Here is a 26,570-nt window from a genome sequence, read left to right on the forward strand (position 1 = left end):
ACACCTGATCCCACCAGAATAATTTTACCAGTGAAGGAAATGGAATATATTACAGTAAAAAGCTTAAAACTACACATTTTTCTGAGCCATTTATAACACTCAGTCGTATACAGTACTGACTACAGATTTTTTGAAAATTAATATTTTAAAGTTGTTCAAAAATACTCTGGACTAACAGGAACCAGTGTCTGCAGGCAACACAAACCAAAACGAGTATACTTTTGATACTGAAACAAGATCACATTTGCAAATGCCTTCAAAAGTTATTGAAGGAAAATGAGCAAAAATGTAATCCATCTTACATGTCTTCCAATAAAGAACAGAATTTGTATATCAGAAAACTGAGGCTATCCCTTTCCCTGACTCTGATCTTGACTACAACTAATCACAATCATCAGATTTCTCTTCGAATAACATAGTATTTTTTTATAAGGTTTACTATAACTGGGAATTTCTGAAGTAATCAACAGGTGATTCCTCTGCATCCATACATCAAATGATAAGGCTAGCTGAGTCCATGTGAATTATTTATTGTCTGTACTAAACCTTAACATCCTGGCAAGTTGTAGTGGTACAAGTTTGCAATGGGCATGATTGATATCAGACCCAGACAATCTTTGATCCATCAGCATACTCGATCTCCAATGCAAAATCATGTAGAGTCAAATGAAGTTTATCCAAATGAGCACAAGGATCTATATCTGCTACCTAAGGGCCAGTATGGGATTGATAAGGAAATTTCTTACCTTTCAAATCTTGCAGCATTCTCTGAAGAAATAGCAGTTGCATTTGATGAAAGTCTGAAAATGCATACTGTTGATCTTCATTCTGGTGCAGCATTTAACACTTATCCACCTATGGAACTTGGTTGGTAAATTGAAAGCATTAAATGTTGATCTATACAAAAATCCAGTGGTTAAACCACTGGTTAAGTAGAGGACTTCCAAGATGGCTGCACACTGATCAACAGCTTAACTTCGGCTCTCCCAGTGTGAAAACAGAAACTGATGAACAGCAACCAATGATATTGCCAGCCTGAGTAAAATTCAATTACTAACTAGTAAGTACATTGCCTGGATGCCAGCAAAAAGGAAACCATGATAACCTGAAAGAAACTCAACTAGAAAAGAGAAAACACATTGACTGGGAAGCATCCTAAAGCTGTCCTGCAAAAGCAGTTCAAGCTCCTGTTTTAGTGCAAGACATAGTTTCCAGTAAACTAGAAAGAAAAAAATGTCAAAGGTGCTCAGAGCTGATTAAAATTAAAAATAAAACACTGAAAGGGTATATCAACTCAAATAAAAGGCTGAAAAATAGAAGGAACTTCAAACAATTATTTAGATGAGCTGATAAAACTGCAAAAATCAAAGGTCAAAATAAAGAAAAGGCTAGCTGAGTATGAAACTGCTCAAGAACAGATGTTTAAATAATTGGTAGACTTAGATGACAGAGCATGTAGGGAAAATCTGACATTTTCTGTCTGCCAGAGAAACTAGAAAGAACAGACTGGTATTCAACAGCAGGAACTGTTAATTGAAAGGGCACACTGAGTATGATCCAAATCCATCCCTAAGAAAGCAGCCAAGACCTTTATTAATAAAGATGCAAACCTACCAGCAGAAAGAGCTGATCCTTACAAAACTGTGGTAAAAGGGTGAAGTATTTAAAACTGTAGAGAGTAGAGTGCTTGTAGAAAATTATTATAGACTGTACACCAGGCAGAAGAAAAACAAATGTATTCCAGTATTCAAGGAATTCCAAGAGGCAGGTGCAAAATTCAAGTTGCTGCATCCAGCTGTCTTCAGAATATTTTTTTTCTGGAGGATCAAGGTCATTTTTGATGCAGAACAGGCTAAGGAGGAAATGCTAATGTTTGTCCAATGGACGGTGAGCCATCAAGCAGAGGGTAAAGCTGCTTCTCATTTTTCTGAATATATGGCACCTGGAGAGAGTTTGACAGTGAAATATTTTCCACTGTTCCAAAGAAAAATTCTTGGGAGACAGAAAAAGTGCAGGAGCTGACCAGAAGAATCAGGAGCACCTTGGAATTGAACCATAATCTGGAATTCGGAGGTGCAGGTGAACAGGAAGTGGATAAGCAACATGGAAATTATTGAATAAATGTGAGGCTGCAAAGCATCAATTACATTTGTGAAATATGCTTGCATAACAATAAGTGGAAAAAGTAGACTTTTGTTGACTTTGTTAAATTTGTGGGAAACTGAAAAGCATTTGCCTCACTTCCTTTCATTAATGTTTGGAAGGGGTCTGAGGGCAGGGGAAGGAAGGAGGGAAAGGTAGCTGGAACTAAAACAATTTCTATTAACAGAATTTCTATGAAAATGTTTACAGTATAAATTGAATGTTTTATAGCAAATTATTTTAGTTGTTCTTGTATGTGATAAAGTTACTGAAGTTAACATATATCTTTTTTATTTTTCTTCTTCTCTTTCTTTCTTCTTTTTTTATTATTGGGAAATGTAGGCATTATAGTGCAAAAAAGAGAAGAAAGGTTAGGCAAAATAAGTTCAAGTTGATAGGCTGTAATCTTGGGTTGGTCAGGTGGGGATGGAGTGTAAAAGTACACAGATCATAGTATATATAAAGCCATTTTTTTTCTTTCAAAGACCCCTGGCTTAATCTAATAACAAATTTTAAGTGGATACAAATAAATATGAGAACAGTGACTATAATGAAAAGTTTTCCTTTAGCAATAAATGTTCTAGTTTTTCTTTCCGGCTACAGCAGAGGATTGCATTTTTCTTTTTTTCTCTTACATTTGCATGGAAACAAGCTAATAATAAGGCAGTAAAATAGAGAACACTGTTTTTTAAGGCTAAAAGTTAATGATTTCTGAAGGCATGCTAGTTGTTTTCACATCGGGGGAGATCGAATAAAAATAAAAAAGATACCAATAAGTGTGAGTAGAAACACAGACAATAACATGCATCTTATGGATAACCACAGCTTCAGGTTAATTAAAACCTATGTTAGCAGCTGTTTATTTGGAACAAATGTTCTTATTAGGAGGGTTAAACTTCATTATTTGAATGTGCATATAGTTATGCTTGTTTATATTAAGTTAACAGGTTATGGGGGATGTTTTAAGGTGTGTTTGTTTTTTTGTTTGAGCGTTTTTAACAAAAAAGTCTTGTAAAATGTGACATAGGTTCCAATACTAATGATAAGTAAAAACTGTACAAAGGATTAACCTGCCAAATATTAATGGATACGTTTATCACAAAAGTTGGAAACAGACATTTAAAAAAAGCTGCCACAAATAATGGGTGGGAATAATGACTTCTTAACTTAATGGTGACACTTTCCATATTATCTTGGAATGTGAATGGTCTCACAGGTATAGACAAAAAGGAAAGAATACTTAATTATATTAAGAAACGTAGAGTGCAGATAGCAATGCTAAAGGATGCACATTTGGAAAGAAGGGAGCATGCAAATTTGATAAAGAAAAGATCTTAGGATGGATATTTTGCAGAATATTAGGGACAAAGGAAAAGATGAGTACTGATATTAATTGTCAGAGGAGCTCCAGCAGTGATAGAGAAGGGAAGAAAGGCAATAATGGCAGATTTGTAGTAGCAAGGCACTTCTGGCAAAGGATGAGGACTACACTGGCATGTATTCATATAATACTTAAAACTGCTGTTCTGGAACTTAAAAAGTAAGAGAAATACTCAGCTTTCAGCAAAGAATATTACCTACAGGTGGGGACTGGAATTTGATTTGCGACAATGTGGATGTATCTGGAGGACCAAGAAGGAAAAATATAACAAAAGATAGTAGATTTCTGAAGACATTTATTAAAATATTTGTTATGAAAGACATTAATTCAGTAGTAGGAACTTGAAGAGAATTTGCTTATTATTCACCAAGGTACAATAACTTGGCTAAACTAGACAGAAATTACATTTCACAGGAACATGTGCATTTAATTGAGATCTTACATACACATCCAATAACTATTTCAGATCATAAAAATGCAGGGTAATGAAGTAGAGGTGATACACTGGTACTTCCCACCTACCCATTAAAAAGAGAGGAATTTAAGGAATGGTTAGTGGAAATTATTTCTGAATTATTATGAAAGACATAAAGTTCTTCTGAAAATATAGCTAGGGAGTGGGATAAAATTAAAGTGGAGATTAAAAATAGGGTAGGAATAAAAAGAAAGAGAGATCTGGTTAAGATGTAACAAGAATTATTTAGAGGGGATGACAAAGGTTTACGTATTACAGAATAAGGGGCATCTCACAGAACAAGAAGAGGTGCAATTACATAGAGCTAAAGAAAAAATAAGGGAGTACCTGGAGCCTATGCATGAGTTTAGAAAGACTACTGTTAAGCAACTGTTTTTTTTGTTTGTTTTTTTTGTTTTTGATAATAACTCCAGAACACAAACACTTTTGGCATAATGACTTAGGCAACAGAAAGTAGAAAGGGCTGTTGCTAAACTTAGGAAGCCTATGACAAGGAAAACAATCAGAGATTCTGTGGAAGTATTATAAGTATTTCAGAAATTTTATGAAAATTTATATATAGCACATGAGTGATGAAATCAAGAAAAGGTACAAATGGAAATATTTATGGAAGACTTAAATATGCCAAGGATAGAGGTGGATGATGCTCAACAACTAACAGTTAAGATAGGAGGAAATGAGATAAAATGGTGATGTTAACCAATCTGCAGGAAAGTCACAAGGAATAGATGCTATTCCTGTGGAAGTTTGAAAGCTAGGAGGGCAGAAAGTGATAAAGATCAGGAAAGTTTTGTTTAACAGTATTTTAAAAGGAGGGGAGGAACCAACATCCTGGAAAAAAAGGTGTGGCGGCTGTAATACCCAAAGATGGTAAAGACCCATCTGATGCAGCTTCATATAGGTCTTTTTTAATTTTAAACTATTATAAAGTGTTTATGCCTATAATGGCTACAAGAATGACAATGGTAATGCCAAAATTAATAGATATGGATAATGTGGTTTTTGTGAAGGGGAGGCAAACATTTGACAATATTAATAGAATAGTGAAGATCCAGAAGGAAGCAGAATGAAAGAAAATGCTGCTGTTATTGGTGGGCCTTGATACAGAGAAAACATTCAACAGAGTAAGCTGGCATCTTATGAGTAGGGCAATGGAAGCATGTGCATTTCCTGATACAATAATAAGTTTAATTAGAAGGATATATGAGAGGTCAGAGGCAAACTTCAAAGTTGGAGGGCTTCTCTCTGATAAGTTGTGTCTGAACAGAGGTGTCTTGTTTCCCCTTTTTTATTTGTGTTATATCTATTATCATTGGCAGAGAAAATTAAGGACCCAGAAATTCAAGTATATAATTGGTATGGTGTTCAAGAAAAGTTGGCTTTATTTGCAGATATTATTTTTTACCTGGTAGAACCAGAAAAGGACATTTCAGTGTTGTGGAACATTCTGAGATGGTTCTGTTATTTTGGGGGGGATATAAAATTAACAAAGATAAAACAAAGGTTATAGCTATAAATGTCCCCACACATGAATTGATTCAGCAATATACATATTTATAGGGAATTGATAAAATGAAGTATTTAGGAGTATAGATTAAATAGGATTATGTTATGGAAGCTAAGGATATGTGGGAAGAGACTAAACAAAAGATAATACAAAAACTGAGATGCTGCAAGCTCTTGCCTATGGCTATGGGTAGCAAGATACTAGGAGTAAAATGTTTTAGTCCCTTTAGTTTTATGCACAGGTCAGGCATATTTTTTATCAACCAGAGGAGAAGTTGTGGATAGCAATTAATAAAGAGTTGAAGGATTTTTTTTGGTAGGGGAAGAGGGTAACAGTCAGGTGAAATAATTTGATCCTCCCAATAGAACAAGGAAGTTTGAGATTACCTGATGTGAAGAGATATTTTAGAGCTGCACAGTTAAGGCTCTTGTACAAAACACAAGCATAAAGCTATAATTCAAAGTGGAAAGGGGTGATGATGAAGCAGGAGGGTAATTCAAGAAATAAGGAAAATGTTGATTTTAGACACAGATCCTTGAGGAGAATAACAACTGTCATACAGAATATTATATTCATAAAGTAGCAGAAAGTATACTAAGAACTAAGCCAACATGGGAATGGAGAAAAGAGATTCTTCCCAAGAGGATGGCTACAATTAGGGATTCAGAGAATAGGCAAGAGGGGCCTGGAATTTGCTGGAGAAAGCTGGCAAAGGGTCCAAGGTATTGGGAACAAATAATTATAGAGGAAACTGTAACAGAATGGGAAGAGGCCAAGAAGACGTTTAGATTGCAGGATAGTGATTGCCTTCCCTTTCAGATATTGATATCAGAGTACAGATAAAGAAAAGGGGATATGGAAATCCCAAATGAAGGATTTGTACTGGTTGAGTTTTTAATTGAATATAGAACAGAAGCTGCTATTAAAAGGGGGATAATTAGCAGGGCATATAAAACATTCTACAGGAATCAATCAGAAGAGGTCAGAAAAGATTATGAAGAGAGATTAGATAAGCAATTCACAAAGAAACAATGAGAGGACATATGTGTGGCTCCCAAATATGCAACAAAGCCCGTAAGATTTAGGATTCTTGCCTGGATGTGTTTGCACAGATACTTTTATTCCCCAAGTATACTCTAAAGAATGTTTTCTCAGGTAGATGTTAAATGATGGAGGTGTAATAGGGAAGAAGGAGTTAAATGGGAGCATATTTTCTCAGAGTGTAATGAGTTGGCAGACCTTAGAAATTCCCCTACAGAATACTCTGTAAGGCATACCAGACAAGCAAATTAGTGTAACTAAGGAAATACTTTTTTGAAGTGGGATGCAGGATCTGGATCTGAATTGCCTAGCTCATTATCACCTATGTGTTACATCCTTGCATTCCAGAACATTTTCTGAAAAATCATCTTAAAAGGTTAAGGAAAACAAATCTCAGTATTTTGTGAACAATAAGAACTATTAAAACTGTACAAATAGCAATAGTATCAGTAAAAAGTATCCTTTACAGCAGTAACAGTCAGTACATTCATAGTCTTTCCATAAATGCTATACTATATTCTTATTATAATGCACACAAACCTAGAATTATATTTTTTGCTAAATTTTCATAAACAAATTGTTATACCTTGTAAACTATATAACCTAGACATATTGTGTTAGAATATGTTTGCTAACCAGACATAAGCTTTGACATGACAGCAATAAATCCCTCTCTGGATGCATGTTTATTGAGATATTTACAGAAATATGAATACATGTATGCTTGATCGTATAATTAGAAATATAAAAAACACTGACTATCTCTCAAGAAGTGCAGTGTATAGTGCAAAATTAGTGTCGGTTTTCTCCAACAATATCTGAAATTTCACCTGGTGCTATGCAATAGTTTGTAAGTCACTTGTATTCTGAAGTATTAAGTATACATGGAAAAATTGCTTATTTTCATAAGTATTAACAAAAACCTGACAGTATCTCCAGTATATTGTGATATAAATAGAAATTGGCAATGAAGTTTCCTGTCTCCCACTATAGCATTTCACAATATATCTCTCAATAGCATGTAGGTCTCTCATTTATGAAAATATGAACATAGATATGAAAATATGAATAATAAGTGGCAAAAGGTGATTAATTTCTTTACTGTGGGACACCCTACATAAACAATCTTCATGTCATTTTGTTAATTATTCCTTGCCCTTTCTAATACTGCCTATTATTAACTGGTAGTTCACTTAGTTACAGAAGCCAAATGCAAAAAATGTCTGGATGCTATAAGGAGCTATGGGTGTTAACTGGGCTGATACAAAACAAGCACTATAGGCTTGAATGAGCTAGACATGGTAAGGCTTTGTTCAGTTTACTTATGGCAGATGCCAAAAATCAAATACTAGAAAATGGAAATCAAACTGTAAACCAACTCTACTTGAAGTACTGTGAATATTGTAACAGAGATAGAAGAATAGGAACTGGGATTTTGGAGATGCATTAAAGGTGGAGGTGGGATTAGATCAAGGATCAGCTGATCCCTTTCTTATTTGCAACGCTGATGGATGGGTTGACAGACAAGATCAGACAGAAGTCCCCGTGGACTATGATGTTTGCAGATGACATTGTGATCTGTAGTGAGAATAGGCAACAGGTCAAAGAGACCTTGGAGAGGTGGAGATATGTTCTAGAGAGGAGAGGAATGAAGGTCAGCAGGGCTAAGGCAGAATATATGTGTGTGAATGAGAGGGAGGACAGAGGAATGGTGAGGATGCAGGGAGTAGAGGTGGCGAAGGTGGATGAGTTTAAATACTTGGGATCAACAGTTTAGAGTAATGGTGAGTGTGGAACAGAGTTGAAGAAGAGAGTGGAGTGGGTGGAGAAGACTGTTAAGAGTAATTTGTGACAGACGGGTACCAGTAAGAGTGAAAGGGAAGGTCTACAAGACGGTACTGAAACCAGCTATGTTATATGGGTTGGAGATGGTGGCATTGATGAAAAGACAGGTGTCAGAGCTGGAGGTGGCAGAGTTAAAGATGTTAACATTTGTACTGGGTGTGATGAGGATGGACAGGATTAGGAATCAGTATATTAGAGGGCCAGCTCAGGTTGGATGGTTTGGAGACAAAGCCAGAGAGGCAAGATTGCATTGATTTGGATATGTGCTGAGGAGGGATGCTGGGTATATTGGGAAAAGGATGCTAAGGCTTGAACTGCCAGGTAAGAGGAAATGAGGAAGGTTTAAGATGAGATTTATGGATGTGGTGAGAAAGGACATGCAGGTGGTTGGTGTGACAGACCAAGATGTAGAGGACAGAAAGAAATGGAAACAGATGATCCCCTGTGGTGTCCCCTAACGGGAACAGCCAAAAGAAGAAGAAGATATGGTTCCCCTGTGTTTTACAAAATGTACATTTTTCTGACAAACACAGAGGTGTGATTCAATGTTGACAGTGCAGAAGGCCAAACAGTGGATATGTCGATGGTATGGATGGCCAAATGGTGGATATGTCAATGGTATGGAATGTCAGTACAGTTAAGTGGGGTTGGAGTGATGAGAGCATGAGAGTGTGTGTATATGTGAGTTAGGGTTAGAGTCAGGGATGAGTGAAGGAGGGGTCTTATGTGTTTGTGTGCAAGTTTCTGTATTTTAGGGTAAGGTTTAGGTTAGATGATAGATTTAGTGTTGTCTGTATGTGTGTGTTTGTGAATATTTGTGTGTCTGAGTCCGTCTTTTATAGTAGCAGTATTATGGAACGGTTTTAATGATGATAAGGTGTAGTGTTAGGGCTGGGGGAAGGAGCAGCATTAGCATTAGGGTTAGCACCCATTACTAAGGTGGTGTAGGGGGGCAGAGTCCCACTGCCCTTTTTAGTAATGGGTGCTAACCCTAACTTAATGATTCCCCTTCCCCCAGCCCTATCCCTACATCTTATCATCATTAAAACCTTCCAGTAGCACTACCACTATTCAGATAAATTTCAGTCTAGAGTTACAGGGGAGTTTAGTTCTAATAGCAGGACAGAAAATAGTTTTCCTCTCTTGATATTATTGTTTTCAGTTTTGTTTGTGTTCGCTATTGCGTATGATCAAACTTATTTTGTCAGAGTTTTACATTTGACAATAGGGCAATTTGGTCATACACAATAGCCCCATATATTGTATATATAGAGATATATATGCAATTTACTATCAGAAGTCCAAGCATTAGTCCATCAAAACACAGGAACTCGAATCAGAATCATTGAAATACACCCAAACTGAAACCCACATTATCAAATCCTAGTCTTGACCCTCCTGTAGGACCCATATTAGCACTTGTTTATGTCTTTGTGCGAGTAAGGTGTCATTTTTGGGGTCATTGTTCCCCTCTACTCATCACTCATTAGACCCATTATAGAGTACAACACCGCTTTTGGTATGTACCTCACAAGTCATCTACAACAACTGGAAAGGCTGCAGAAATACCTCACAAAGAGGATTACTGGCCTCAAACAGATGCCCTAAGCAGACTGTCTCAAAAAACTCCAGCTTTACTCCATTGCATATCGCCTACTCAGAGGCAATCACTGCCTAACATACAAAGCTATGTCAAAGCCAGAACACTTGGACATGCTCCACTTAAAGAAATCCCAATCCCTTCGAGGTACACACTCTAGGGACCTAAATCTTGTCACCACTATAAACAGAACATGCTGAAGGGATAGATTCCTGTCTCAGAGACTTCCCATACTCTAGAACAAACTACCTATCTATATCAAACAAAGCTCCTCATTAGCACTCTTCAAGAAAAATCTTGATGATTGGATGGGAAATAGGAAATTCATTCCGGGATCACTTCTGTGGCTCTGCTCGACAGGGGCACAGGAAAATAATTTTCTTGGGTGGCGAAAGCCAGGGTACCTTTTTGACTAGGCTTATATAGGCCCTAGGGCCAAAAGCCCAGTACCTACCTATGAACCTATGAACCTGTGCCTGATCAGTGTTCTGGATTTTGATGTTTCCTATATGAGACCATGTTATTCGACAGACTAATGCTTGAACTTCTGATAGTAAACATATATATATATATATATATATATATATATATATGTGTGTGTGTGTGTGTGTGTGTGTGTGTGTGTGTGTGTGTGTGTGTGTGTGTGTGTGTAGCTAGATAGAAATTCAGACAATCAGGTAATAATATTATTAACAGAAACTGAAAAAACAAGGTTCTTTATGAAAAAAATGTTTCATGTCCACACTCTCTAGTTAACTTCACACTGTTTCCCAGCAGACCTTTTCAAACACAATGATAATTTTCTCCCACACACTTCTGTAACCCAACAATAGCCAATCCCCAACCCTAGTGATCTAATTTTTGCTGCAATAAATGTTAGAAGTATAAGAAATAAAACTGTGAATTACATGCCTGGATTACATAACATAAGCCTGATTTTCTTGCTGTAACTGAAACTTGGCTTAAACCCAGCATGAATGAATCTGAAGTTATACCTCCTGGCTATAATATCATCTATAATGACCATATAAAGAGGAAAGATGGTGGTATTGTTTTACTATATCTCAATACATACCACATTTCCCCTTACAGCAAACCAACACCAAAATTCAGTTTAGCAGAGCGTTTTATTGCTTTCCTCAAAATAAACAGTTATTAACAAATATGTATTACTGTGCTTTATATCCTCCTTGTGACAATACACCTGCACTGGAAGATGTTGTGCATTGGATATCCATAACATTTCCACAAGAAAAAATGTTACTAGGTGATGTGAATGTCATTTGGTTGGACATAAACTCTAACCCCCTGTCTGTATCTAACATGACCTTATATGGTTTCATACAACTAATTAATAGCCTCACACATTATAGCAAGATATCAAATTCTCTATTAGACTGGATCCTAGTATCAGACCCAGCAAATAACCCACCACAGGTACAATATCAGACTTTTTCAGTCATCATCTCCCAATCTATGTGACTAGACATCTCACACATCCAGTTAAACAGCATAATTATAAAACAATGCGTAAGCTTTCCAAGTTTAACTCAGAAATGTACATTACTACAACAATATCCATATTTATGGGGACATGATAAAATGAAGTATTTAGGAGTATGGATTGGAAATGACTCTGCTGTGGCAGCTAAGAATATGTGGGAAGAGACTAAACAGAAGATAATACAAAAACTGAGAAAATGGAGGCTTTGTTATATAGATATGGATAGTAAGACACAAGCAATTAAAATGTTTTTAGTCCCTTTAATCTTATACACAGGTCAGGAATATTTTTATCAACCAGAGGAGAAGCTGTGGATAGAATATGAAAAAGAGCTGAATGGTTTTATCTGGGAGGGGAAGATGGCAAGGGTCAAGTGGGTCAAGTGGGATAAGGTGATTCTTCCAACAGAACAAAGTGGACTGGGATTACCCAATTTGAGGGGCATTTTAGAGTAACACATTTAAGGCTCTTATACATAGCACAAGCAGAAAACCATAATTTAAAGTAGAAAGGGATGATGATGATACAGGAGGGGAAGCTCAAAAAACAAGGAGAGACTGGGATTCAGGGTGCAGACTCTTAAGGAGAACGACAAAAATCATACAGAATATTATATTCATAAAATAGCGGGGAGTATTTTAAGAACTTAACCAGCAGAGGAATGGAGAAAAGGGATTCTGCTGATAGGGATGACTGCAGTTAGAGATACAGACAATGGGCAAAAGGGGGCTGGAATTTATTGGAGAAAACTGGCAAAGGAACCAATGTACTGGGGAGCAAATAACTAGAAAGGGAAAGATAATAGAATGAGAAGATGCCAAGAATTTATTTGGACTGCAGGTTAGAGATTGCCTTCCCTGTCAAGGACGGATATCAGTGTATATGGAAGGAGAAAGAAACAGGGATTCTTAAATGAACGACCAGCCCCGGTAGACTTATTAATAAAATCTAGATCAGATGCTGCCATTAAAAAAGGAAAAATTAGTACAGCATATAAAATATAGCATGATAACTATAAGAATCAATCAGAGGAGCTTATAAAGGATTGGGAAAAGAGACTGGATAAGCAATACACAAATAGACAATGGAGGATATATGTATGTCTCCCAAATATGCAACAAAGTCTAGAAGATATAGGATCTTTGCCTGGAAGTGTTTACATAGTTATTTTTATACCCCAAGTAGACTCCGAAGAATTTTTCCTCAGGTGGATAGCAAATGTTGGATGTGTGACAGGGAAGAAAGAGGCAGTTGAGAACATATTTTTTGGGAGTGTAATGAGTTGGCAGACTTTAAAGATTCCCTGCAGACTCCTCTGTCAGGGTTGCTGGGTGAGCAGATTGGATTGACTAGGGAGGTGATTTTTTTTGAGTTGTGATACAGAATTGGAATTGCCTAGATATAGTAAAGCTTTGCTAAGTCTAATTACAGTGGCTGCCAAAAAGCAATTACTAGAAAATAGAAATCAATGTCTAAACCAACTTTACTAAAAGTAATGAATATAGTAACAGAGATAAAACAACTGGAATCTTTAGAAAAGGGAAGGAGCAAACTACATAGGAAAAAATGGGAATTGTGGGAACAATATATGCAGAAAAGGAACGAGATTTAAAAGGCTGGATTTGAATGAGCTGCATAATGCTTAACTGACTGGTTAGATTTTAAGTGATGTACAATGTATGCAACTACAGTTGTTTCAATTGTGTCTGTGATGCATAATGTTTGCAACTAAAGTTGTGTCAATGTTTGTTTTTCGTTTATATAAATGTAAGATTGTCTATGTCATATGTGGTAATTAAATTTTTTTTTTTGTTGTTAAAAAAATAAATGTACATTACTACACTATCATCTATTAAATGGAACTTCCTAAAACCCCTCCCCTTAGATGATGTTGTAATTGAATTCAATACGTATTTTGTAAATATCCTAAACAGCCTTGCACCACCTAGAAGGAAGAGACTGAAAACCAATAATGCAATTTGACTATCCAAAAAGAGTAGCATGCTAATGCAGGATAGAGAAAAAGCAGGGAAAGAATGGCAACAGTATAAACACCTCAGTAAATTGAAAAGTTCAGAATGTTTTGCAATCAGACTAAAAAGCAAATAAATGAAGACAAAAAACTGTACTATAATAACTTTCAGAATAATACTAAACATAACCCTAACAAATTTTGGACATCCATTAATGAAATCTTACATACTGGCCAAAAACTCAACCCAAACCCTTCTCCAGTTAACTCAACATTTAAAATGCAAAACAGTTCAACTCTTATTTTATAGATAGTATACCATGTCTAACTAAGGACTCCTCAACATCTAATCCCTTCCCTGCCCATCAGCCACATCCACTTTCACTTTCAAACATGTGCCCACATCCTACATAAAACTACTCTTAAACTTAAACCATGCCCTTCTTTAGCTGAAGACCTTCCAAGTGAGTACCAAAACAAAGCAGCCAATAGCATTGCCTATCCTGTATCAATCCTTATAAATTGGTCTATCCGGGAATCCCACATTCCCTCTGTCTGGAAAAAGTCACATATTATCCCTCTGCACAATGGAAGAAATTCAACAGACATTAAATAACTTTAGACCTATAGCAATCTTATCCCCCCAGCCAACATACTTGAAAAATGTATTCAAAAATAATTGCTAGACTATCTGCTGCAGGAAGAACTCAAACTAATCTCTTCCTTATTTCTAGACTAGCTTTTGACACAGTTTGTCACAGCAAACTCCTACTTCAAATTTCCTTACTAGGTCTCTCTCAGCCCAACCTTCTGTGGTTCAAAAGCTATCTGTCCAATAGGTATCAGTCAGTAAAATGGCACTCCATGCTCTCTCCTTACCCTCTAGTCACAACAAGTGTATCACAAGGCTCTTTCCTCGGTCCCCTCCTTTTTAACATTTTCACCAGCACCCTCTATACCACCACACAGAAAGGCACACTAATACAATATACAAATGATTCCGCTACCATTTCCACATCTGACAACATGGTACTCCTCAAAAAAATTACTCAGGAAGCTTTAACAGCTACTGAAACATGGCTTCATAACTCACAACTTATGCTCAACCCCAAAAAGACTAAACTACTACTTTTTTCCCCAAATCCTTCTCTCGTGAAAAAGCAAAATTTAAAGTCCTCTCTGTTGATAATACAGCCACTGAAGTCACTTCTCATAGCAAACTATTAAGGGTGGTACTGGATGATAATCTAACGTTTGACCTGCATATACAAAATTGTGTAAGAAAAACTCAAACTAGGGATGCTTTACAAAGCCAAAAACTTTCTCACTGGCACAACTAAAACTAAACTTCCCTCTACTTATCTTGTCCTCATTCTTCTTTATGATGCTCCCATCCTTCATCCTTACTAACCTCCAGGCTTCACAAAAATTAAAACTTGAACAATGCTATAACAAAGTTGCTAAATTTGCAGCACATAGCCCTTTCAGGACCTACCACTGTATAGCACTGAAAAGCCTAAATTGGATAGTACTGTCACATTGACTAACACATGCACAACTTCTTACCACCAATAACATTACCCAGCATTCTTCTGCCTGTCCAGCACTAAAAAACATTCTACACAACTATGTTCCCAATTGGTTGTTGCAATCCAGTTGCCAAAAACTCCTGTCTAGCTACAAACTTAGCAAATCTGCTGGCTATTGTTTGTACTCATACAAGGTTGCTAAGGCCTAGAACCCCTGTACCCATCATGTTTATACTCTTCCTCCCATCTTTCAAAAACACTTTGAAAGACTTCCTAGCTAAAATCTGGCTCTATTCTTGCTCAAAACCAAAATAAATGATATCCCTAAATGTAAACAAGTACCTTTTCTTTCCTTATACCTCCTTACTCTCCCCTTTTCATTTACTTCCTTAGTGTTATCTAATTCTCTTCCCTGACTTTTTTCTAACTATACTATAAGCCTGTTTTTCCCTCACTTCATACTGCAATTTCTGTTTGTATTAGACTAATTTACCTTTAATTTATCTACAAACTGTGTACAAGTTCTCTAAATATTAAAAGATTGTCATATACCTTGTAACAATTCTTAACCAATGTTTATGTCTAATTTGTTATAATTATTTAAACTGCAGATGTTTTTATTTTATTTTTGAAGATTGTTCTTAAAATGTTTTGTAACAATCTGGAGCTTTCTTTCTGGGCCTTCACTGAAAATGGGCTTCTACCCAGTTGGACTTTCCCGGTAATCAAATGTCAATAAATAAATAAATAAATAAACTGTTCACTATCTTTCCCAGCATGGGCAAAAAAAATGCAGATGATCCTTTTGGCATGTACAAATTCAAGCAAATCTCTCAAATGGAAAGGCCCCATCAATTTCTAACCAAGAAAATTAAAGATCTTAAATTCTTTAACTACCCAGATAGATTAGCACCACTCCTTATACTCTGTAGCTTACAGGTTAATGCAAGATGACCTGTGTCTCCCTTTTTGAGCTAAGAAAGGCCTATTCTTAATTAACCTCCTATTAGTTTGCAAACCCAGTGGCTCCACAGACATCTGTATTAAGGAGCTAAATCTACACCAACAAATAAAACTTGCTGGACAGATAGGTTCCAAACTCAATGTATTCCTTATCTGTGGAATAAGTTACCTCTACAGGCCAAACAAAGTACTAACTTGGCTACCATTAAGTCTTCGTGACTGAATGGGCAGACACAAACTTACACCACGGTTATCGTGTACAGCCTTGTTTGATTTGTGAGGTGAGCACTATTACGTGCTTGAAAAGAGTAACAAGACCTTTTAGGTTTGTCTGCTTAAAGGTGCATATGGCTAGGTATCTTATGGTCCCCGTGATCACTTGCCTATATGTTCCTATGTTCCTATCAACTTCCTCTACAACCTCAGAAGAAGGACAATGCCAGCAAAGACCTTAGCTGTGACTGCTGCCTGGAGTTTCTCCCCATTCCTTACCCGCTACACCTGGAATGAAGTTTACACTATCAGCAGAATGGGAGTCAATAATCTCAAATAAATAGGTTTACAAAAAGTTGCTCATGGTTACACTGTATAATTTCACAAGATTCCTCCATCTGTCTGTTCCACACATAACTGTTCACCCAGTAAAACAATTTCTGTTTTTTAACAAAGCTCCTACTTGAGAAAATAGCGATAAAATGTTTTCCATTCAGTCAACAAGTGTTTTTACTCTAGACTGTTTGTTGTGCTGAAAAATGACAACACCTTAAGACTAGGTGTAGATTTGTCAGCACTAAACAAGTACCTGGTAAGTAAAAAGTTCAAACTGGTAACATTAAAGGCATTGCACCCCTTTATAGAAAAAGGCTCTTACATGACAATATATATAAATATCTTTTTAGTATCTTTTTCCCAATATACTCAGCATCCCTCCTCAGCACATGTCCAAACCAACGTAATTTTGCCTCTCTGGCTTTGTCACCAAACCTTCCAACCTGAGCTGGCCCTCTAATAAACTTATTCCTAATCCTGTCCACCCTTGTCACACCCAGTGCAAATCTTAACATCTTTAACTCTGCCACATCCAGCTCAAACTCCTGCCTTTTTGTCAATGTCACTGTCTCCAACCCATATAACATAGCTGGTCTCACTACCCTCTTGTAGACCTTGCCTTTCACTCTTACAGGTACTCGTCTGTCACAAATCACTCCTGGCACTCTTCTCCACCCACTCCATCCTACCTGTACTCTCTTCTTCACCTCTCTTCCACACTCACTGTTACTCTGAACTATTGACCCCAAGTATTTAAACTCATCCACCTTCGAACCTCTACTCCTTGCATCCTCACCATTCTTCTATCCTCCCTCTCATTCACACATATATATTATGTCTTAGACCTGCTGACCTTCATTCCTCTTCTCTCTAGAGCATATCTCCATCTCTCCAGGGTCTCCTCCACCTGTTCCCTTCTCTCACTACAGATCACAATGTCATCTGCAAACAAACCTATCATTATTAAAATATTTATTGCAAACCTAGCACTTCAGTGAAATTTCCATCAAAGGGTAACAAATACATATATAAACAGCCACAGTTAAAATAATGAAGGATTAATCAAGGAGATCAATTAAGATACAGAACAATCAACTGCCTAAAAAGGAAATCTTTCAGAAATTATTCATTTAAAATTTTGAAAGAAAATAAAAATAAAATTAAAATAGAAAGAAACTTTAAAGATACCTAGAAATCTTACAATACCCTTCTTTCCATATCAGAATTATATCTCTTTTAGTACCAAAATATGAAACTTTAAAATAAGTACTTAACATTAGCAGCATTACCACTATCTATCTAACATAAAATGTGAAATTGTAAACAATAGATAACCAAAAGGTATTAAATTAGAATGAATCACATCCTACATGTACTAGTGCTGTATTCTAGCCTTAAACTTCCCTAATGACATAAACACCTGTCTATTGCACGTAAAACTAAATGTTCGGAAATCAGAACACCGAACAGTGTAAATGCCGAACTGAGCATTTCAGTGAAGTTGAATGTCGAACATGTCGACTACACTAAAATGCTCCTATCTACCCAACATTCTACAACATCCCCTACTTAGATTGCACTACACTGAGGAAAGCGTACATTTCGATCCCCCCATAGTAATGCGATCACGACGTCGATCCTGCTTATGTTTGTCGAGTGAATGTTAAGCTGTTGTACAGTTCAATGATCCATGGTCTTAAGATTTTTTCCCCATTTATCCATCCAGTTCCATATATATATATATATATATATATATATATATATATATATATATATATATATATATACACACACACACACACACATACACATATACATCACTTCCAGAAGTGACACGTAGTGGATCTACTTCAAATTAATTACCTTCATAAAGTATTTACATACATATCTTGTGATGCCGTCTCTCTTGGTTACTGCCCCCATGTACCTGGAAATCATGTACACAGTTACACTTGTGAGTCACTGTATAACAGTAATAGAACATGATATTACTAACCTGGTGCTTCCCCTAAAGATGCTTAGGCAGTCATCACCAGACCAGCTCCCTCATCCAAGCCACTGCCATTAGTAACAGTTCTGTCACCTTTCATGAACTGGGGGCACAGAATCTCCTACACCTCTGTGAGATGCCTCTATGTCAGTGCTCCATCTCCTGTAATGAGCCTGTCTCCACCAATATCCTGTGCCTTGAAAAGGCATGTAGTATCATATTGTTACCCAGCAACACCGTTGTATGTACTTGTACTGTTGTCCTATTATGACTACCCAGAGTAGTGATGTCATGCACAACTCCCTTCTACACTTGGTATTTAAAAAGCATGTCTACTTTATGCTTTTTAAGGATATGCTTGCCTTGTGTGCATATGGACTGCACCTCTCTCTAGTGCAGAGAACATTTCCAGCCATGTGTGGTGTCCCATGAAAAGATGTGCACACCTGTAGATTACACATGTGGATCAGAATATGTGTGTATTTATGACTATCCTCACTCTATCTCCATTTGGTGGCCACATACCTGTCTACTATTATGCCTGTGCCATATTGACAGTGACAAAGAGCATGTCACTACCATCTGCCATCAGAAAGCACTTTGCTGACAGTACATGGTGTGACATATGCATTGGATGCCTGATATCAAACATAGTCTGTCTTGCAGGCTGGTAACCTAGCATGTCCTGTGGTCTTCATCTTGTCAGGATGACCCATCCCACATCCTACCCCTCCAGCAGGGAAACTACCTCTGATGTCCTTGCACAATGGTGCCCCTCACACTCCAATGGTCAGTATCTGCCCTTGTTACCTTCATGCAACATTGTGTGCACCCTGCAGTCCTGAGGTGCACTACAGGCTATCTTGTCTGTTGTCATTATCCCTATATGGTAGTGCAAACAGTTGTCCTCTGTTCTAAGTTACTTGTCATAACATGGTCTTCTGCAATATGGCAAGCTCATTTCTTATCTTCCTAAAACTGTGCCTTAGCATGATCATCTCTGAATTGCTGATATAATATCATGCTTTATCAGCTGCACTCAGCATTACCATGCTTGTCCCAACCATGCCTGCTACCATTTCCTCATCATTCTCACCTGTACAGTGGACATGGCCTCTTCAGGTATTAGTTTCAGCAGTAATCCCACCTGGTGCAGACAGGTTATGAAAATCTTTCTCCATTTGCTCCACATGGATTATAGGGACCACCTGAAAGGACATTAGTAATCCCCCCTGTATAAGATCAATGCCCAGCATGAGCTTGCAAGGGTGGGAATCGCCCATTCGTGTAAGCAGTGCCAGCATAAGAACAGCAACCTCCTGAGGTACTGTACCAACATGTTTCACAGCTAAGAAGCTCAGGTTAGGAAAAAGGAGCCAACATTTTATTGTAAGCATTGTGTTATGGTTTGGCATGACTTTCTATGGCCTGTTGCTGTCATTTCCTTCTGTTGTTAGGGACATTTTGTACTTATACTTGTCTGGTTTATGTTTTACATTGAGAGGGGATATTGTATTGAATCATGGATCCTGCTTAAGTAGATGTGACAGGATGTCCATGGAATGGGATAAGTGCAGTATGCAGATTTCTGTAATGTATGGTTGATATACATTTGGAATGTGCATGTTTACTGATCTATGGAATTGTTTCTCTTTTTACAGGGTCAGCTGTGGTGCACAGTGAGGTGTGTCAGCAGCCACCTGGGACTGCACCACCAAATGTGCCTGCTACTAGGTCATGAGCAGTCCCCAGGGCTGCCTCTCCATAGGGGGATGAAAGTCATCATGTGGAAGGTGACCTAGAGGACTCACTTGTGATCTCTGTGGCCACCTTTAAGGAGGGGACAGAGGCTCTTCCTCTGATAATGGTCTAGAGAGAGAGTCCCACTGAGTCACCCAGTGGCAAGTGCAATAGATACTTATGAGTGAGGTCGGGCCCAGAGTAAGAAGACTAAATTGGCATTCTGGAACATCTCCTTGTGTGTGTCTGATAGAGTGACACAGCCTGCTGTCCCTACCCATACTGCCACCAAATGTGGCATATACCCATGATATCAACCTCAGAAGTAGCTGACATCTCGGTGAGTTCCCTCTGTGTAGGTCAGACAGGCCTTCTGTATCCCACCCTGTCTCCTGTCATGGTGTTCCTCTTTCTTATGTGTCACTCCCTATACTCTGGTTGTAGTCCAGTCCTTCATATAACCAGTTGCTCTCCCTCTGTCTGCCTGGGTTTCTCCACTTTTGACCCCTCTTGTGTCCATACCGCCCCTGTCAATCGTTGTCTGCATTGTATGTTTATTTGCTTGTTTGTCTGCCCCAATAGCTTTCTTATCACCTCCTTCCTCCCCATATATGCTCCAAGTTGTTATTGTCCCCTCTACCCATTAAAATATAATGGAAAATGAGCACCCACCTCAGTAAAAATATATACCCCCTTCTCCTCCCCAACCTGTTTCCTTTTTGTCACCCTTGTATGTGTTCCTATCCTTACTGTGCCCCATGTCTGACTTTTGTGTCTTCCCAGTTACACGATGAACTGTGTTAGCACTTCACTGTGATTGCCCTGTATACCCTGCCCACAGTTGCCATTCATGTTGGTCACATGGCCACATATAGCACACCTATTGCAGTACCATGATAGGATGATGGCTGCCATTAACATGGCTGTGATCATTTACTATGCAGTCTATTCCCTGGCATGTCAAAATTATATTACCCATCATACATACCTAATCAGCCTTGGGTCATGCCACAATAATCCATTCACATTACTTAGTAGAGCAACATCTCAGAGCTTTCTGAATACCCTCATTATGTTTTAAAACATATGAAAACTAAACAAAGTGCTTTATAGTTCCAGAAAAATGTTTTTGTTTATAATAGTTCTCCCCTCTGCAGGTATAGAGCATCACAGCTGATCAAATTGTGTTAAAAGTATGGTTGAACCATGACTAATGGCTGATGGATAGTCAAAGGCAGTGAACACACATTCTCATGCAAAATGCATGTATACATATAAACACACATAAGTCAGCCGATCAAGATCAAGGTCTAACTGGTCTACTCAGGTAATATGAGGTGTGTGAGTCTCACACAAATTATTTTTTTTGTGATTCCATCATCTGACAGACAATAGATTTGTCCATGTAAAGTTCTACAAGACAGAATGTTGTCCTAAGTTTCTTATTCTTTTGTCTCATCTCTGTACAACTGAGGTAGCAAAGTTATAGTGTTCGATACCATCATCGAGTGAATCCCATTAGCCAGCTACCTATATGTAAACTTTAAGTACCATGTTCCATTTCAAAGTACCTAGACACAAGTGTCAAACCTCAGCAATATGATGGCCACTTTTTTTATTAGTAATGTGAAAAGAAAAATCAGAACTGAACTAACAGATGAGTTCACATACATGATGTATCAGTCTGAACATGCCTTTTTAATATTATGAAGATGTGGTGTTGCAGCATTTCATTTTTGTTAGTTACAAAGTGAGAGAGACATGGTTTGTGTACATGAGTATGTGTGTACTACCACAGCTGAACATGCACCGTCACTTTAGTTAGTTACAAAGTGAGAGAGACATGGCTTGTGTACATGAGTATGTGTGTACTACTACAGCTGAACATACACCATAATTTTAGTTAGTTACAAAGTGAGAGAGACATGGTGTGTGTGTACATGAGTATGTGTGTACTACCACAGCTGAGCATGCACCATGTCATTTTAGTTAGTTACAAAGTGAGAGAGATATGCTGTGTGTGTACATGAGTATGTGTGTACAACCACAGCTGAACATAACAGTTCACAGTCTTTCCAGTTAACTGCATCAAAAAAACATCCTGCATAGCAAGATTATAAACTGAACAATACAGAAACATAACCACGGCCCCCATCATAAATCCTTGGCTGCTGCAGATGCTGAGAAAACCACATTAAGTTCTGTGCAGATTAAGAGATGATGCACAGCAGAAGCATTTCAGAAGACCTGTGGCATGATGCACTTTAGACAAGTTTTTGACAGTTTAAGTAATACAAAATAGATTTCAGGCTCAGATTGGCAAAGGGGATATTGGCAGATCCTTAGCAGAGGGCCAGATAAAGCACTGATGGCTTCATGACTCATAGATTATATCAACCCACTGACATTTGGTCTGATGAATGCTCCTTCAGTTTTAAAAGGTTGATGAATAGATTTCTGTGGAAGACATAGTTCATTGATGCCTCTGTATATTTCCATGATATTTTAATTTTCTGCAGAACACTACACTTCTGCAAAGAGATTATGACAGAAAAGCATTGCAGTTTGATAGCAGGGAAGATAAAGATGGTTTTCTCAGAAATATAGTTTCAAGAGCATTCGGTAGATGAAGCGGAGGGTATGGCTATGCCATCAGAACAAAAAAGAGCTAAGAAACAAACATATGGAAGGGAAGAACTTAAAGTTTCTCTGTAATGACAGAAGCTCACAAATCAACAAGGAATATTAACATGCATTTTTCAGGGAGATGTTAGCTTTGCATTCCTGCTGAGAGACCAGCAGAGAAAAAAATGCATAAATAAAATGGATAATTAACTTCCCATTTACTTAATGGCTTGTCCATTTGCAAAATTTTACCAGTTACAGCAAATGAATTCTCAGTGTTGAAAAAACAAAATACTTTGATACAAGGTCTCGATACACTCGATAATGCTGTTTATTTATTCATGCTTGTTTACCTGCACAGTGTACTGATCTCAGTGAACCAATTTCAGGCACAGGCTGCATATTTAAAAACATATCTATAAAAATATTTTAAGTATTATCAACCCAACAATTGCTATAGTTAATTATAAAAAGACTCCCTAATTGTTATGGTTAATTATAAAAAGACTCCCTAAAGCAGTTGTAATCTGAAAGGAAATTCATGACATGTATTCTTTTCAGACACATAGGCATAACCAGTTTCTGTGTGTTAATATTTTGTTAGTGCAGCTTATCACAGCACTCACAACTCTGTATGTAAACTTTCTTGCAGCCATCCCTTACAGTGATAAATTAGCACATTTCATGTCACTGCAAAATAGTTACATTACTCATATAAAAACATCACCTTTTTAATTGTTTCGGAGGTAAGAAATATTGCTTGTTTATCAATAGGTACTAGAATTCACAAATTGGTTGCATAAGGTGTAAACCTACACTGATAAGAGTCGTGCATTCTGAGATGCACAAACATTGATAACGGAGAGTGAAAGTTAGTTCTGTTATGCCAACTCCAAATAAACTATTAACAGCTAGATTAATGAAGATGAAAACAGACAGTATTTAAACTGCTGTGTCACAAGTCTGTATCCAGGTCTTTCTATAAAAAAAATTGACACATGGAAGTTGCCATCAGTGAAGATAATATTCTGAAGTGCATAAGTTTGAATAACAGTGAGCTGTAAGGTAAAATATTCAGTGCTACAAGGTAGTGATTATGGCATAGGGATAATTGAGGGGGAGTCGAATGAGCTCTGTTCCCAGTCTGTCCCTAGTACAGATGGAGATTCTTTGTAAGACTCAGATTTGTAGACCTAACAAAACAGAAACTTGTAGTTTACTGCAGAGAGACAAAATTAAGCCTACACCACATTTGAGGCATGTCTGGTGCAAACCTGACTCCTACAGAATACTGTGGATGGCTTATCATGCTATAAAGTAACACCTGAACAGATACCTGCATCCTAGTAGTAGTAAGACTATTTCATCTACCATCAGAGGATACTACTATAGGTATCTTATATGGCATTCACATCCATGTTGATAGATTCAGTGTTCAGCTTTAAACTGCAGTACAGAACATACCATTTTCCAGAAAATCCCCAAGAAAGAAGTACTTCCATACAATATAATACAAACATCCCAGACGGCAGCAGGCTTACCACTTGCATTTAATACAACAAACCTCTTCCATACAGCCATCAAGATCCCACATGGGCATCATGGGATATCATTTATTAATAGGCAGGGGTCTCACTCCCTAAACTTCTGACTCATGTGCAGTATAGATGATATCACTGCACATGTCTGTGTCAGATACCCTGAAAGTATGTGCAATACCCAACTCTGTCAGACACGTGAACTGCATCAGTCCTTCAGCAAGAGATGATACGACAAGGAGATAGTGAGTAAAATACAGGCCATATAGTACAGGCAGCAAATGCAATCACAGGCATGTATAAAAAAGAAAACACTGGTATGGGGAAAGGTGGCCAGGGGAGCACAAAGAGCTATATAGGACAATGTGTACAGGTGAAGCATATAACACTTGGTACAGTCCTTAGCAGAGATGGTGCAATCTATCCATTACATCCATGATTATTATGCACATCTAACTCTTTCAAACAGTGGTTGTAATGTAGTGTAAAGTGAAAGTGTTTTTTAGCATGGATAATTGTGGTATATGACTTCCCAAAAGGGTAGTTCACATGACTAGATACTGCTGTCAGGTACCTATATGTATAAACCAAATGATAAATGGGTCACACAGACAAACCCTTCAGTAAGAACTACAAGAAAGACCCCAACAAACATCTTCACTGTGTAATACCTTAAACATCCTATAGTGGAGGCCCATGAAATATATGCAATTATGCAGTTAAGGACATATCAGTGTTTCAGCCACGTGAATTTCACATGCCCACAACTTTTTACTTTTCAAGTTCATAGTTGTATACTAGGCTAATAACCACTAATGTCATAATCCTAGCCATGCAACCCAAATATGACCCACAAATGTGATTGTATGGGAGGTAATTTATTGGCTGCCTCTGTCCATCAGAAACATAAACACCAGACCAGTGGTGAATTTCCAATTACCCATCTTGGTCCAGGTTGCACTTAAGTAGGATTAAGGAGGAATTCTGCTTCACATAGATGGGAAGCCTGTTCCAGAGAATGGGAACTCTCTGAGAAACATACCTAGCTCTCCAACATATGCTTTGTCGCAATCACAATTAAGGTGCTTTGATCTAGTAGTTCTGATGTAGTTTGTTTTGCATATGCGCAAAATGCCAGGCAAAGATCACCTCTCACTCTCAAAAGGCTGTATGATTCTGAGTAAAGAGTCAAGGCTTTGATGTGATAAGCATAGGACATTGTGTTTACTCCCTGTATTCCTTTTGTAAAAACCTTTGTGGATGTTCCAGTTGTTGCATGTGTCTGGTCAAGTACATAGCAAAGGGGGCATTGTACTCTATGATGGGTCTGAGGAGCATCCCGTGCAGTAGTGCAGTTTCCTCACTGGACCTAGATAACATGCTCTTGCATATAAGTTGCGCAACATAGAAGGATTTTTTTACTATCTTGGACACATGTTGGTGGAAGGCTAGGTTGCTATATATATGAGTTCCCAGATCCCTGACTGGTGAATCAACATTTAGGGGTGTTTCATTGATGATGTAGTTGCCCACGTTTGCTGGCTTCCCAAGAAGAACTAGAATGCATTTCTTGGTACTGAGTTTTAAGCCATGGCTATAGCACCAAGTGTTTGTTTGTGTTAGACCTTTCTGGAAGGTTGTTCTCATACTGGGTTGATTTGATGGCCACTCCCAGTTTGCAATCATCTGAGAATTTGGTCAGCCAGAGGCCTTTAGCATTGGGTTTGACATCCCAGAAGTAGATGCCAAAGAGGAGAAGGCTGAGCACAGAGCACTGAGGGACTACACTGGTGACTGGCCTCTTTGTGGAGGTGGCTTCACTGATCCTAACCACTTTGGTCCTAACCATGTGTCATCTAGCTATACAGTGTGTTACAAAAGGGTTTCTACCTAGAACCATAAGTCTGTTGACAATGCCTGAGTGGATTATTATACGAATTGCTTTAGCCAGATCTATGTATGCAGTATGCACCACTTTTCCTTCATTCATTGCCTTAGTGACCTTTCAAAGAAGTTCATCAGGTTTAGTAATCATGGCCTTCCTTTGACAAAGCCAACCTGGGATGGATCCAGTGTCTGGAGGTCTCTATGTCCTTACTGATAATTTCCATAATAATTCTTTACATGGTTTTACAAATAAGACTAGTCAGACTAATGAAGCCGTAGTTT

This window comes from Protopterus annectens, chromosome 3.part0, assembly GCF_019279795.1.
Source record: "Protopterus annectens isolate FY-2018-M chromosome 3.part0, PAN1.0, whole genome shotgun sequence".
Taxonomy (NCBI): Eukaryota; Metazoa; Chordata; order Ceratodontiformes; family Protopteridae; genus Protopterus; species Protopterus annectens.